Source organism: Aptenodytes forsteri, unplaced genomic scaffold (genome assembly GCF_000699145.1).
Source record: "Aptenodytes forsteri isolate BGI_AS27 unplaced genomic scaffold, ASM69914v1 Scaffold485, whole genome shotgun sequence".
In the NCBI taxonomy this organism is placed as follows: domain Eukaryota; kingdom Metazoa; phylum Chordata; class Aves; order Sphenisciformes; family Spheniscidae; genus Aptenodytes; species Aptenodytes forsteri.
In genome coordinates, this window is record NW_008795525.1 from 342,343 (window position 1) to 356,337 (window position 13,995).

The following is a 13,995-nucleotide window of genomic DNA, read 5'->3' on the forward strand; positions in this document are numbered from 1 at the left end:
AGCGGAGTTTTTCCATCAGCCCACAACATCCAACTCTGTCCCGCAGCTGCCATGGGGACAGGCACATGTGTGACCCCCTTGGAGCTGCAGAGCAGCCACCACAGCGCCTGCGCTGCCGGCTCTCTGGACCTCTGATGCTGCGGGTGCAGCTCTTGCCCTTTCGAGGGTGATGCCCTGAGAAGCCCCACTGGGCTCTGCCACCCTGATATATATGTGGGAGAGGCACATACGTGGGAGAGGCATTGCTGCTGCTGGTACCCCCTGTACGGCACAGCTGCCACCGTGCCAGGGAGCAGTGACTTGACATGGCGCTTCAGGATGGGGACAAGGTTTACAGAGGTCCCTATGAATTCCTGCACTTATTATCAGATCATAAGATAGAGCATGTTGGTTCAGGCCAAGGGTCTTTTGAGCCCTGTACTCCGCTGGACGTGGACCCCGAGGGAAGAGCATGAATGTGGCAAATGCGTGATGCTTCTCCCAGGGTGCCCCCAGCTCTGGGGGCAGAGTGTTCGCAGCTCTGAATCTTGGTGCGGGGCTGGTGCCTCCTCCCTGAGGATGCAGGATTGCCCCCATGTCCCAACGGGGACAGCACTGGCCGGTGTCTCCGGCAGCGGTGCACGCAGCCCTCTGCGCTCCCTGCCATGCAGCTTCCTGAGCTGCCCATGCATTCACCAAGGTGCAGGGTTGCCAGTGGAGACCACAGTCCCAAGCCCATGCTCCAGGCTCTTCATTCACAGCGTGAATCAGTGACAATTTGCTCTCTGCAGGTTTCCAGGCTGTGCTGGGCTCACTGGTTAATGCTGCCTTCCTACTGGAAATCCCAGCCCAGGTCTGGGATTACATTAATTGCAGGGGTTACTACTTGACCACCCTCATGATGAAAATATCTTCCCCCGTATCTCATGGAAATTTCCCCTGCTGCCGCTCGCTGCCTTGTGTCCCATCCCTGTGCCCCTTCATAAGAGCCTCAGTGTCCCTGGGCTCCCTGGAAAGGAGCGCTGCAGGTCTGGGGGCTGGCTGCCTCACAGGACGTGCTGTGCAAGCCCTGTGCCACTGGTCCACGGGGCCACATCCAGCCATTGATGGAACCCATACCTGGGAAACCGTGCCTTTACCCTGCGCGGGGCAGGAGGGGTTTGGTACCCCGTTGCTGGGCGGGACCCTGCTCCACACCTTGGTGCGAGTGTTCGCAGCTCTGAATCTCGGTGCGGGGCTGGTGCCTCCTCCCTGAGGATGCAGGATTGCCCCCATGTCCCAACGGGGACAGCACTGGCCGGTGTCTCCGGCAGCGGTGCACGCAGCCCTCTGCGCTCCCTGGCATGCCTGGCCGCAGCACCCTCCATTTACCCCCCGAGGACACCTGCATGAGGAGGGCATGGAGCTGTGCAAAAGGATGGGAAGCCTGGGGGGGGCAAACCCCGAGGCTGGACGGGTAGAGCTGGGTTTCACATGTGAATTTGGGGCTGTTCTCCCTCATGTGCGTCACACCAGATTGATGCAGATTAACTTTCATCTGCAATTTCAGAGCTTGCTGTTTTGCAGGATCCCTCTGCAGTTCCCCAGGATTGTTCCTCCTCTGCGCCACCCTCAGCTACGCAGACTGACTGTAAATTAGCAGGGATAATGAAGTAGAAGAAGAACAGTAAGTGTTGGAGGGAAAAATCAGATAACAGAATAAAATGCAAAATGCAAAAATAAAAACAAACCCCAGAACAATAATGTGCTGTGATTAAGCTCTTTAAAGAAGTGCAAACAAGTTCCAATGAAAATGAAAACAAGTGGTGCTTACAGCCAGCACCAGAAATAATCACAGCAAAATCACTTAAAAACAGTGACATTTTTAACTCTTAGAACAAACTGAAAAAATGCCATTTGAAACAAAAAACAAGTAAATGTTGTGTTGGAATAAACAAGTTTTAAAATGATGAATTAACTAATGAAAAGACTTGACTATTGAAAATGCCTATTTAAAGCATGGCCCTGGCAGTGCCTGCACTTACAGGGCTGGTGCAAGTGTTGGCCACCGCAGTTTGAAATCTGCAGCAGCACTAAGGAGGGAAGAGGCTGTTTTCCAGCCAGAGCTGCCGGAGGGACGGGTCTCCTGCAGGTGCCGGCATCACTCCCCGCTATGGGCACCCTGTGTACCAGGCTGGAAATTCCCCAGGGAAGGTGGTTGGGGCTGAACTGCTGCGTGCGCTGCCTGGGCTGTGCCGTGGGTCGATGCAGATGTCACCCAAGCCTGGACGCCGAGTCCACTGGGATCTATGTGCAATTAATAACTTTCTGAGTTAGAGTTTTAGTACAGCATTTACAAAAGGCAAGAGGAGAAAAAGCCAGCTTGCAGCTAGAATTAAATTTTAAATTAAATAATAGCACGTGAAAGGCGGTTAAGAAGCTATGCAGGGCTTGGCGAGCGCCTGGGAAGGAGACCCTTGCTTCTTGTGCTACATTTCAGACCTCAGAGTCCGGCAGCAGAGCAGGGGTGCAGGGAGATTTGAATTTGCCATGTCATAAGGAGAAATCTCACTTCAGGACGTACCTGTGAGAAATGTGGCTGGGACGGTGCCGCCCGGCCAGACGGAGAGGTCGTTTCTGAGGCTGTCGATCTGCCAGGGCTGCAGTCAGAGACCCCGGGGCTGGTGGGATTTGGTGCTCTCCTCCTCCCGTGCAGAGCGGCCACAGGGTGGGTTTGGTGGCAAAGTGAGGGGTCTGCAAGGCTCAGTCCCACCAGGCAGACAAAGTGGTCAAGCCCGTAAGCCCTTGCCAGGCACCGACGCAGCTCCCCAGGCCAGTGCAATTTTACATACCTTTCTGGACGTCTGTTCAGAGCAGTTACGTAGCTCGGCTCTCGCTGCACTCTGGCCTGGGCCGTTGCTTTCTAGCCCTGTCCCATAGTGTGGCATCACCCCACGGCCAGTGAAAGTCTCCCTCACTCCCTTTTTTCCCATAATTTTGCCAGCCTGTTTGTCTTGCACCATCTGGCTTGCACATCTCCAGCCTCGCGTGGATGGATCGTCTCCTGCTTTGGGAGAGGGAGGGCAGGGACTGATGCTTTTGCAGGGTCCTTATAGGATCATACACAGAGTAATGGATGTGCCAGCACGACCTGCAAGAGAAATGAGCATTTTGGTCTTGAACGGGGCAGGCAGGACCCTGGGACCCTCTGGCACAGCCAGGCATGGGGACAGAGGAAGGGGGGTGAGCTGAGCTGGCTGTTGGGGGCTGCTGGGAGGGAGGTGCAAGGGTGGCACAGGGGACTGGAGATGCAGGGTGCTAAATCTGCGAAGAGGAGCCGTTGCCAAAATGTTCTGGCAAACAATAGATACCTAGTGGGAAGGTAGCTGGGGCTTTAAAAGGGCGTGGAAGAGAAACACTCAAACCAAAAAATTACAGCTGTAATGTCATTCAGCCCCACCACTGTGGCCTCTGCTGTGCTGGGGAGGATGCTATCAGGATTGCCAGCAAGTGCTTTCCCACTCCGAGGAGCAGGGCACATGAAAGGATCTTCTCAAAATGCAGATGTGCTCGGAAAATTACCTCTGCTCAGCAGGCATTGTGGGGGGTGCTGTGTTGCACAGTGGAGAGTAGCAAATATATTCAGCTTGTAACTAATAATTAAAAAAGGCTTGCTTGTCTTTACTGGCTGCTCTGCATATGCCCAGCATCAAGCTGAGTTTTCTGGTTTGCTCAGGCAGAAATGAGGATGGATTTTTTAAAAAATTAGCCTTGGCAGGAAGGTCCACAAGCCTCAAGTGCTGCTGTGAGTGGACAGCACGGGGAGCCTGGAGCCCAGCCTGGAGCTACAGCCTGGTCCTGAGAACAGCACAGGGAAAACCAGTATGGTCCCTGCAGGGGGCCCTATGGATGCCATACGTGCTCCTCTGGGGGTACGTCAGCCCCTGCCCATAAACCCTATGAGAGGTTTTATGTCCATTCTCCTGGCAAGCCCCCAGATCAGCCCTGCCCCACACCAGCCCCAGTGTCCTGGTTGCCGCCCCGTAGAGCGGGGCAGCTTGCTGGGGTCTCCATCCCCATCTCTGCCACACGCCTATCGCGTCTCCGGGACCTCTGGCTGTTCCTCCTTCTTGCAATGGGGCAAAGCCACCCTGATCCCACGTTCTCCTTCCCCTCTGTGCTGCTGCGGTGCCCAGGGTGTGGTGCATCTTCTGGTTGAGCCCCAGGAGCCCCATCCCTGCCTGTCTCACCCGAGTGGTCTTCTTTCACCCCACGTTTGTGGGTGAATCAGCTGTTTTGCAGCCACAGCACCCAACCACTCCTGCCCATCTGCACCCCCAGGTGCGGGGCCATGCTACGTGCCCCATGATGCTGCAGCACCTGGGTGTCTCGCTCTGCCTGGTGGGTGCAGCAGCCAGCGATGCCGCTGGCTTAGCAACCCCCTCCTCACAGCCGACTGAGTGCTCTGCTTTTGGGACTCTTGTACGTGCAGATCCTCCCACCGGGGAGATGCAGCACAAAGCCCTTCATGCCCGCAGCATCATCCCACACTGGCATCATTCTGCACTGCCGGCTTATTTCACTGTCCTCGCTCCTGCTTCGGCTGCCACAGCCCTTGCTGCGTCCATGTCCTGGGGGCATACACCAGGCAGGGAGCTCCCACCTTCAGCAAGGAGAAGCCAGGAGCTTGGGGGCCTCCAGAAATGGGCTGAGGGGGTTGCAGTGGTGGAATTGCTGTTTATCCAACTTCTGGGAAGCTGCTGCCCTTTGTCTGTGTCTGGCAGATAAGAAGGGCTTTCACTTTTAGCGTGAGTCATGTGCATGTAATTATATGTAATTCTTTGCCATTTTATGTATGCTGTGAAAATATTTGCTGTAGTTAATTCAGCACAAGCTGAGATAGCATTTCATATGCGGCTGCATGCCATGAGAGTTTCCCTATGGGATTTTCTCATCGTTGCCCTCATCTTGCTGTGGCTGTACGTACAGACCTTTACAGCTCCTCAGCACTGTATTAAGGTGCACTGGACACAGAAAACGAGTCCTCTCTGTGCATGGGAGGTTCCCCTCTCTCTCTGACAGACACCCCCACACCTCCACTGCTCCTGGAAGGCTGGAAATGAGAAGTATGTGAAGGCAAAAGAAATCATGCCTTTGTTCTGTGCCCCAGCTTCCCCTCTGCAAACTCAGCTTGGAGATACTGACCCTGGAGATGCTGTGAAGGTCCAGGATGAGCTGCTGGGTCCTTCCTTCTTATGGGCAGGAACATGGCATGTGGAGATTTCAAGGGCCTTGGACGGTGCTTTCGTATTTCAGGGTTGCAGCATATTGGGAGGCAGTTGCCTGGACCTCTCTTTAAATGAGGCTGGATACCTTTCTTCCAGAAGCTGGACTGAATCGTGCCTTTTAGAAAACCTCTCATCCTGGGGGTGCATGGGAAGGAGCAGCTGGGGGACCGAAAAGTCCTTTCTCCACTTAATCTGTGAATTGATTAATTCCAGCTGCATCTGTTCCAGTGAAGCTGTCAATGGTCAGAAGATCTGGTTCCTCAGGAGCGAAGTCTTTAAATACTCCCAAGTGAGCTCTGGAGATGGTACGTGTTAGTGTATGACAACAGCTGGGACTGGATGCCGGTGGTACCCCCTTGGAGACGTACCCGCTGAGTGGTGAATGCTGGCAGATACTGAAGTGATGGGACACCCCTCTGCAGGGAGATGGACCAGCCTTGCTCAGGTTCCTGAAGCATCCCTGTCCCCTGCACGCACAAATCACAGTGGTGCAGGTAGGGCTCTTCCTCTGCCCTCGGCGGTCCCCTCCTGCCGTCACTGCGGTGTTCAGCCCCCACCGTCACCCCTGTTGTGGCGCGTTGTCCTCTCGCGTGTTGGCTTGTGCTCTGGGAGATGCTGGTTTGACTCGTTTAACCAAAATGAGTGATTTGGCTCCCAGTCCCATCTGTGGTGTCTGCTGAGAGGGGAGGGGTTGGCTCCTCTTCTGGGACACAGTCAGGGATGGACGCAAGTAGGTTGTGAGCATATTGGTAGATGTGATGGGTGTGCTGAAGTCAGCCCATTAGCAGCAGGGCTATTTTTTAAGAGGCTTGTTGAGGACCAAGAGCAAGATACTAACTTTGGGACTACATCTAGGTCATTGCCTATGCCTGAGGCTTGATTTCACACCAGAGTCCAAACTCCATACAGGTCCTTGCTGGTTGGTGGTATGTCGGGGAAGAGGATGGTCCATCAAGCTCTGCCCACCCAGCAGGTGTGATGGCAGCTGGCCACAGTGGTGGAGCTTTGGTGTTGCTGTTGGCACATGAGCTGGGCAGATAAAGGCTCAATTTTTTGGAGCAGTGGTGCTTTTCCCCTTGAATTGTGCTGCAGGCAGGCACCGTGCCCGGGGGAGGGAGAACTTGGACTCTGGGCATCCATCCTGACACCCGTCTGGATGAGGGCTCACCTTCAAATGGCTCTGCAGCCGCCTTGCTGCACAGCGGCCCTGCGGGCCTGCAGCTCAGCATCCTACCCCACCGCTGCACCTGGGCGCTGCTTCTGCTTCGCTCTGTTCCCCCATGAAGTGTTGCGATGAACCCTCTGCTTTGTGCGGCACGGACAGCTCAGGTGGGGATCTGCCAAAGCAAGAGGGACTGGTCAGTCGGGCTGAGGGAGGGAGAGGTTCTGTGTGAGATGAGAACCAAAAAATCTGCATCCCAGAAAATGCTGGCAGAAAGGAAAACACAGCTTGAAATGCAAACCAAATACACACTCCAGATCAAAAACAGGAGGGCAAAGAAAAAGTATTTTTCTCAACAGCCACAAGGTCTAAACACTCCTACATCTTGCATATTAATGTAACCATGATCATCGCATAATGAAAAATACCAGATGGCATTAGATTTGTAAGAAGTTCACAGGGTTTGATGACCCTCCCACCTTGCCCCGAATGGGCTGCCTCGGCTGTTACAAGTGATGGATGGAGAAGGACAGCTACAGCTCCAAGACAAGCAGCTATTTCTGATGTGATGAAAGCAAAGCAAAACGTCTCATTTCTACTGTGCTCTGTCTGACCCACTAAATTCTGCCAGCTCCCGCCTGCAGGATGCTGCCTTCCCTCTGCATGGCAAGCAGTTACTACTCCAAAATTATTATTTATAGTTCGTACTGGTTTTCTCCTCTCTGCACTTTCCCCTGCTCATTCGGATCTGCAAATGGATTTGCTTCCACCACCTATATTGTTAATTGGCAGATTTGCATTTAATTGCCTGAATCTGGAAGCATCAGAAGACCAGAGCCCTGCGTCTCCCCTTGGCCCTAAGCATCCTCCTGGGACTTGCAGCATAAATGCGCTGAGGTTTAAGACATCACCACTGCAAATCTTCCACCACGATCACCCACAGCAGATGCTCGTGCCTGGCCCAGGCAAGGGCTGGTGAGTCCCCTTGTTCTGCCCTTGGCTCCAGGGCTGCTCTTTATTGCCACAGCACGATGGGCTTTGAGCCATCTTCCTGAAAACCGGGGGGCTGTGAGTCCACGAGGCAAGGGGGACGCTGCCGTGCTCTGTAGCAGAATGGGGGGGTGAGTGTTTGGATCTGGTGGAGGTGGCAGATGCAGCACCAGGACGGAGACCTCATGCTGCACATTCTAGCAATAGGAAGGTGCAGGCGCGTGTTTTAGGCAGGTCCCAGCTCCTGAGGTGGACATGAGATATCCCACAGGACATGACATATCCTGCATCAGGCTTGGCTAACTGCAGCTTTCAGGGGACACAGGACATGGCTGAGCGGAGGATACAGTCAGGTGAAAATGTCCCTGTCAGTGAGCTGGTCCCAAGGCTTGCTCCCAGCCTGGTCTGGAAGGGGACCGGCAGTGGGGAGTCGTGGTTTCAGCCCCCAGCTCAGCAGGATGGACCCCCTGCCCCGGAGCCAGAGGCCTCCAGCTCCTGCTGAGCTGGGGACGTGGAAGCACAGGGAGCTCTGGGAGATTTTGACTGTGGCGAACCACTGGATTTCATCAGCCGGGCTTGAACAGGGGGACGACCTCTGCCCCATGAGCTGGGTCGCCTGTGCCCAAGCAGGCTCTGCCTAAGGGCAGGCTTAAATGCCCCCTTCCCATTTGTGTTTGTTGCCCTGAACATTGCTGCTGCAGCGCTGACGTCCACGCTGCAGGCTGGGCTGGGCTGGGCTGAATTTCCTCCCTGACTTTCCTCTTGCCTAATCTAAGTGCCTGTGCAAGCATCACTGTGTCTCCTCCCTTCCTGGGGTCACAGGGAACCCAGAGGCATCTGCTCCTTCTTCTCCCAGAGGATCAAACCTGGTCCTTTCCTCTGCTCCCGGTCTCCTGGCCAGGTTTGGTCCCAGGTGATGCTTTGGGATGGGGGTGGTCGGGTGCTCACCTGCCCGCAGCTCCTGCTGGCAGCCCGAGGGAGCCCTCAGTGCCAGCTAACTCTTATCTTCAGGGCCGGAGAAACCCCGCTGAGGACTGCCCGTGCAGCCCAACTCCTCACCAACGTCACTTCTTCTGGAGTTAATCTGCTTGGGCAAACAGAAAGACTAACCCTTGGGTTTTCTGGTTTTCTCCACTAGAAACCAGTGACCTGGAATGGATTCAGCAGCTTCCAGCTTCCCCGTCCCTCATGAACATGAGGAACGAGGGGCAGAAAAGCTGCCGTATGAAATCACTCCAGGGTCCAGCTCTGCACAGTCTCTCTTGATGCTTCATATCACAACGGGCTTCTGGTGTGAACGCTAAAACTCACGTTGGGTCCAGCAGAGACAGGAGCTCACCCCCAGTGAGTGCTGCTGAGCTCTGCTGGGATTTGTGGTTTCTCTTATGCTGTACTTTTTTTTTTAGGTGGTTTTAAATAGAATATCAAAGACCCCTGTGGCAGCTGTCAGTCACACCAGCTTCCGACACAGAATGTTCATCCTTGTTCGACTCCCAGGTATGAACACATCTCACCTCTGGACTTCTTTCCCCTTCTTTTCCATGTGTATTATTGCATTTCTAAGCAGCTTCATCTTGTTCTTTATCATATCAAGATAGCGAAGTCTCCCCAAGCCTATGTACCTTTTTCTTTCTGCGTTAGCAGCAGCAGCAGAGTTGCTGTTATTGACCTCCACGGTGCCCAGGACGATAGCTGTTTTCTGGGTCAGGGTGAGGGATGTTTCTTTCGGTGCCTGCCTTGCCCAGGTGCTTCTTCTTCATTTTACTTTTGTTGCCGAGTTAGCGATTCTGCTGCCCATGGCGTTTGATCGGGCCGTTGCCATCTGCAATCCCCGGAGATACACAACTTTATTGACCCACTCAATTCCACAGAGATAGAGCTGGCAGCTTTGCCAGCAGCCTCTGCATCATCCTCTCCTTCATTTTTCTGCTTCGGAGGTGGCTTTTCTGCTTCAGAGATGGCTGCTGTGCTGCAGAAGCCGCATTATTCCTCATTCATGCTGCGAGCGTCGGGTGCTGCTGGGCTGGCCCATGCAAGTGGAGAAGTCAATGTCATGTGTGGTTGAACAGTTGCACTGCTGCCAGTGGGGATTGTTGCTGTCTCTTGCAGGCTGATTCTCAGGGTCTTCCAGCCCCCCCAGGTGCCCATCTCCAGGCGATCAGCACTGGGGCTTCCATCGCGCCATCATTTCAATGTTCTACACATTGTTGTAGAAACGCTGGCGTTTTCTCCTTCTTCACCCACCAGTTTGGTGGTCACATCATCTCCAGCACATGCGTGCTCTCCTGGACGATGTCGATGTGGCTAAACCCCGTGCTAAATCCCATCACTTATGGAGGGAACACCAAAGAGACTGGTGAAACAGTGATGTGCGCAGTCTCCAGGCTGGGCAGCCTGTGACCCTCGTGTCTGGGCTCTGCGGGGCACCAAGGCCAAGGATCACCCACACAAATTATCCTTGTTGTTAAGGGGTCTCCAAAGCAGGGATGAGGCTCCTGATGGCGGGCAGAGAATGACAATCCCAGCAAGCAGTGACTGCAAAGAAACATGTGCCGCAGTCCTCCAGGTCTGCAGGGCGAAGGAGTGAGCATTTCTCCTACCCTCCAGCCTGTCCTGCCGGCGCGTTTTCTATCCCCCGCCCTTGCTGTTTCAGGTGGTCCTGGCTCTGTGACTGTGTCCTACCGCATCCTGTAGCAGACTGACTTAGTCTCCTGTGATATGGAAATGCACTGCTTTTTCACAGGATTTCCCTCTGCCTTGGGGGCAGCTTCTCTGTGTCTGTCCTGTCAGGCCCCTGGAAGCACTTCACAAACCCTCGAATTGGGAAGCACTGGCCAAATGAACTGCTGGATCGTGTTGGACCATCCGTGCTTTGGAGGATGCTAGACTGAGCCTGAGCCTGCAGTGTACAGCTTGGGCAAGGTTGCCAGCGCAGAGCATGAGGGTGGCACTCGCCCAGCCCTGTGGAGAAGAGAAGGACACCAGAACGTGACATCCTCATTGCTGAGGGATGTTTTTGCCATTTTACTGGAATCAGTTTGGGCAATGACAATGAGAAACGGGTTGCTAAAATTAACTGTGTGGAAGGAATGCTTTGTCCATGTAAATGGATTCAAACCTTTGTATTGCCAGATACCATAACAAAGAACAAGGAGGATCAGGCTGCAAAAAGCAATGAGCCGTGGCTGGAGATTTCAGCTGCTGGTATCATCTAAAAGGCTGGTAAATCCCTGTTGCTTTTGAAGGTGTCATTGCCTGTGTGCTTTTATTGAACTCAAACTTTGCTGAGGGATAGCTCCGCAGTGATAATGATGCTGTTAATAGTAATTACTTCCTATCGTAGGATACATATTTTGTCCTTATTAAGTGTTAAGTATTTTTTATGTTTTGGTCAGAAAAGAAATTCTTAATACAAGGAAGTGAAACCTATTCTTGATTGAATGCACTCCAAACAAGAGCAAGTGATGCCTCTCCCAAACCCTTGTTTTCGTAGGGGTCTGATGTGCTGCTGTGCTGGTGCTATGCCCGCTGTGCCCTCCGGCAGAGCCGGGGCCAGGGCTGCACTGGTGGTTTTGGAAGAGGATTTCGCAAGTGATGCCTCTCCCAAACCCTTGTTTTCGTAGGGGTCTGATGTGCTGCTGTGCTGGTGCTATGCCCGCTGTGCCCTCCGGCAGAGCCGGGGCCAGGGCTGCACTGGTGGTTTTGGGAGAGGATTTCCCCAGCAGGACCCCCCATGCTCTGGACACGGCACCAGCACAGCCTGGGGAGCCCTTGGCCCCAGAGAAGCCACCAGTCAGATGGCATGCAAAGCAAATGTAAAATGCACAGAAAAGTCCTCGTGTCAGGCTGCCCCCCCACCTGCCCGGGCACGGGGGCAGCACGGCCCATGATGCTGGATGCTGCGGGGTCCTTGGCATGCAGTGCCCGGTCCACGTGCTGGGGCAGCTCCTCTCTGCAGGCTGCTGGCAGCTGCTGCCTGGGTGAAGCTTTCACTGCTGTGCTCTGCAGGTCCCACACATCTATTTTGGAGGTTGTCTTGCTCGTGTTGCCCCCACACTGCTTCACTGCGGCTCAAGGCAAAGAGGGAGTCCTGCTGCTCCTGCACAAAGCAGTCAGTTATTTAGTTATTTAGTTAAATGCAACACCCCCCTGCCCCATCAGGCTGGCTTGGCCCTCCCAGTGCCCTTCTCCCCTTATTTCCCTGTCTCTGTGATGTGCCTGCCCAGGGGTGAGAGTCTTCCCAGGAAGCCTCTGTTCCTCTCTTTTCCCTGAGAGAGGCTAAATGTCCCGTTTTCATGCTGGGGCTAATGCTGAGCAGCTTCATTGGTACTGCCACTGGATTCTGAGGTCTGTGCAGGACAGGGCTTAGTCGCTGCTTGGGAGCTGCTCGGTCCAAGCCTTCGGGCTTATGCTGCTTTGGGCTTTGCTGCTTTCAGCCTGCCATTTTGTCTGTCAGGTTTACACTTGAACAAATTGCCTGGCTGCATTTCATCATCATGGGCAACGTGCAGCACCTCTCTGAACACAGCTCTGTTTTTCAGTGGAGTCCTCCTTGGCTTCCTTGTGTCTCTGGTGGTGGAAATGCCTGGCCATGAAGTGGGACAGGATCAGCAAGTGGATTATTTCTGATGCCTGTCTTCCCCTTCCCAGTATTTCTGACACAATCTGCCACCTGGGCTGTGTTATCTGAGCAACGCGAGCCCTTTGCTCCTGCTTTTCTTCCAATACAAGATATATTTTGTCCCAGGTGTGGGCGATCCATTAGGAGCCTTTCTCTGTGGCATTCAAAAATGATTCCCAGGCTGTGTTTACCCTGCGTGTTCGGCGCAGCATTAAGCAAACATTTTCACTGTGAACACAATGTGCTATGTGATGAGCCGGGAGGAACATCTCGCCCTTGTCTGTGCTTTTGTCACCATCCAGGTGCCAGAGGGGAAAGGGGTGGACATCAAGGCAACTTGCAGAAGCGTATCCCGTGCCCTCCCATCTTGATGTGACATGAATTGTTACTTGTTCTTCTGAAGTTATGTGACTTACGTGTGTCCTCGGTGTTCGTTAGGAACAGCCTCTGCTGCGCCTGCACCCCTGTGCTCTGCGGATGTGACTGCGTTGCTTCAGCCGCAATGAAGAGCCTGCGCACTGCAGCACAAAAACTTCCAGCAGCATTGAAGTGACACTGGCATGAACTCCAGCAGACCGTATATCACGATTTTCACCTGATTTTCAGTTTTGTCAAACTGATTTTCAGTTTTTTGAAATTCTTCTCAGGGAAGGGGAGTGCTGCAAAAGCACCGGAGTCTGATGCTGGTTCTGTCACCCCTTACCACTGCCCAGGGTCAGTCCAAGAGTGGGGCGGTGTCTGTGATAACGGCTCCCTCCTCCACACTGCCACCACGAAAAAGAAAACACTGAGGAAGCAAGCAAGGAAAGTCCTGCAGATTGATGGGGAGTTTCAGCCCCCAGCCAAGTTTTTGTCTCAGCTGACTTCAGCATCCTCTTCTCCTCTGAGAAGTCCCTCTGGGGCTGCAGTCAAGTTCAGCTCCTGGAGCGATGGGAAGACATGAGGATTTCAAGGGTACTTAAAGTGGGGAGCTGGGTACATCACTGCCATAACCCAGGTTTTTCCCAAGTGCTCTTCACCCCGGCAGGGAGGAGAGGGGGGCAGCAGTGCAGGGCCAGGCTGGACTCAGGCTGCCCTGCACAGGTGGGGAAACTGAAGCACGGGGCTGCACAGTGCTGCTTTGCAAAAGCGACCGATGCCTTGGCTGTAACTCCAGGTCAGGCAAGAGTCAGGGACACTGCTGGGAAAGCCAGGAATGGCCAGGAGGCAAACCCCAGCAGCCCCAAGCCCTTCACCTCTCTCAGACACGGGCAGAGGGACAAGGCGCCCAGCACACCTTGAGGGGAGCACAGAGCTGGAGCAGCCCCCGCAGTGCTGTCCATCCAAGACCCCGGCTGTTGCTGTCTTGGGCATCCATTCCCAGGGGCCCAGTCCTGTGCACCCTGTCCCATGCATCCTGTCCCCAAGCGCTCCATCCACAAGCACCCCATCCTGGGCACAGTGAGCTGGGTAGCCCTCCCTGTGCACCCTGTCCCATGCACCCATCCCCATGCACCCTTTTCCAGAGACCCCCCTCCTTGGGGAACCAACCCCAGATACCCCCTTCCCATGTACCCCATCCCCGTGCACCCGTCCCCGTGCACCCATCCCCGTGTGCCTGGTTCCCAGCCCCCACCCCCCAGCGGCATTACCAGCAGAGACCACCCCGGTTCCCAATGCCTGGTTCCCAGTACCAGCAGAGCTTCCCCACCCAGTGCCCTGTTACCGGTGCCAGTTCCCATTCCCGCTTCCCTTTCCCAGTTCCTGTTCCCAGGGCCAGCAGCGCCCCGGTGCCCGTTCACGTTCCCAGTAGCCCCCCGGTTTCTGGTGCCCTTCCCCGGTTCCTGTTCCCGGTGCCGGCAGCCCCCTCGTTCCCGGTGCTGGGAGCCCCCCATTCCCATTCCCGATGCCCGTTCCCGGCAGTCTCTCCTCCCCCGTTCCCGGTGCCCGTTCCCGGTGCCGGCAGCCCCCCGTTCCCGTTCCCGGTGCCCACAGCC